The sequence below is a fragment of the Austrofundulus limnaeus genome, unplaced genomic scaffold (genome assembly GCF_001266775.1).
Source record: "Austrofundulus limnaeus strain Quisiro unplaced genomic scaffold, Austrofundulus_limnaeus-1.0 Scaffold85, whole genome shotgun sequence".
Taxonomy (NCBI): Eukaryota; Metazoa; Chordata; class Actinopteri; order Cyprinodontiformes; family Rivulidae; genus Austrofundulus; species Austrofundulus limnaeus.
The window spans coordinates 714,530-717,119 of NW_013952487.1; positions in this window are offsets into that span (position 1 = coordinate 714,530).

Sequence of the window (2,590 nt, forward strand, 5' to 3'; positions counted from 1 at the left end):
GGCGTTTTTCCTCAAAATCAGTTTTTTTTGTTGCTACTCCTCAAAAAAGTTCTTCAAAATTTTGTTTTATGATTATATTTCAAGCTTTTATTCATTATATTTTGACAAAATGCAATTTTTGTTAACATTTTAGTTAAAACACTATATTTGCCTATTTCTCTTTATACCACTTTTGGACTTAATCCTCGTTTTGATGTGTTGGCTCACATATATTAAAACCATTAAAATTATTGTTTAATTATCAAGAACTACTATAAAAATGGAAACTTTTGTCTTTTGTTCATTCATCTCACCTCTGGAATCCATCATCTCTTAAAACAACCCGGATCAGAMCCCAGTGATTTTGATAARCTCAGACCCATCTYAGATCTGCCATTTCTCTCAAAAGTACTTGAAAAAACAGTTGCTTCCCAGATCCATTCCCACCTCTGACAATAATCTGTATGAAAAATTTCAATCTGGTTTCAGTGCACAGTACTGGACTCCTCTCCATTCTCATCCTCCTTGATTTAAGCGCAGCCTTCGACACCATTTCACACACCATCCTCATTGACAGTCTATCACATATTAGTATTTCAGACACACCCCTTAACTGGTTTATTTCATATCTTTCTGGCCGTATGTTCAACTAAAATCCTTTCCCTCCTATTCAACCCCTCTCTGTTCTGGTGTTCCACAAGGTTCTGTCCTCGGCCCTCTTCTTGTTATCATTTACCTCCTTCTGCTTGGAAATATTTTCTGTAAACATAACAATTCCASTGTTATGCGGATGACACCCAGCTCTATCTGTCCACCGAACCCAATGCCRCCCTCCCACCCACCTCACTGTCTGACTGCCTGTTTGATATCAGGTCCTGGTTCACAAGCAACTTTCTTAAACTAAAGACAAAACTGAATTTCTTCTCACTGGAACTAAATCCACCCTTGTAAAAACCAACAAMTTTTCCATTCTCATTGACAGCACCTCAACATCCCCCGTCCCTCAGCTTAGGAGTCTGGGTGTCATCATAGACAACACATTATCATTTAAATCTCATATCAGTGACGTCACTCGTTCAGCCTACTTTCACCTCTGTAACATTGCTCGTCTCCGTCCATCCCTCTCACCCAGCAGCAGTGCTATTCTGGTTCACACTGTGGTCACATCACGGCTAGGTTATTGCAACTCTTTACTGTTCGGTTTACCAGCAAAATCCATCCATAAACTACAACTGGTCCAAAACTCAGCAGCTCGTATCATCTCCAGAACYCCTTCCAGCAGTCATTTAACACCTGTCCWCTGGCTCCCTGTCAAATTTTGTATTTCCAATAAAATCTTGCTCCTCACCTTCAAAGCCCTCAATAATCGTGGCCCTCAGTATCTCACAGAACTTCTCCACATTAACACACCTTCCTACACTCTCAGGTCCTCCTCCATCCAACTCACTCACCCGCCAACGGTTTATTCAGTTTAATCAACATCTCTCATTATCCCTATTTTTCTTAGGATGTTTATGTTTTTATTTGTTATTTGTTGTGTAAGTGATTACGTTTTATTGTTATTTTATTCTTTGCTTTATTCTTTTTGTTTTATTGCATTGTACGGTGTCCTTGAGTGCCATGAAAGGCGCCTTCAAATAAAATGTATTATTATTATTATTATTATTATTATTATTTTACATCACATGAACATATTAACATGAAAATACTGAGCATGTAACATCAGACCGAGAGCTGCCGTGTTTACGTATTGCCCAGGCGGAAGAAAAAGTAGTTCCCACCAACAACGAATGACGCCTGTAAAACTCTGCTGTCCGCTCTTCATGTTCTGTAGAAACCTGTCAATCATCCATTCATGCAAACCAGGCGTGTTTGAGCAGGGAAACAAAACACATGCTGGATGATTTAGACAAGGTTTAAATAGTTTAGTTAYGTGTTTAAMCTGAAACGACTGAAGTATCAAATATTTTTATATCAATATTTTGATTTCACAGCATAAAGTTCTGGTTTGGATGTTTCACTATCGTCCAGTTTGTCCAAGACTGATACTGTGATTTTGACCCTTGACCTTTGAGTTGACCTCCAACCTACCATCTCAATTTGTCCTCAGTTGTCCTCTTGTGGACATGTCCCAGGAGGTTCTGTCTCCAGTCGTGTGGATCTTTAACATTTGAAACGCACTCAGATGAAGTGGATTTAATAAAAAAAATATGTCAACTAGTTCAGCTAAACTGAACTGAATAAATGTAACAGATTGACTTTAAGTAAACGTAAAGTAAATGACCATTTGACATTATTTTTTAAATTAAATCCATTATTTCAGGGTTTTTTCATACTTCATTGGCAAACTAAAGTCCCAGCATGGTGTTGGTGGTCCATCACTGAATCTTCAGCCTGATTCTTCATCATTGTTTGTTGATAATTTTATTTTAGTTCTTTTTTTTTGTTCATTTATTTGCTGTCTCTGTACTTTTTCCTCCTCTTCGGTCCATTGGATGTTTTCCTCTTTCCTTCTGGAACTTTCTGAACAAATTTTATTTTATTTTTAATGTTTTTAATATGTTTCATTGCATTCTTGTTTCCTGTCAGTCATCAGAGATCACTTTTGAAC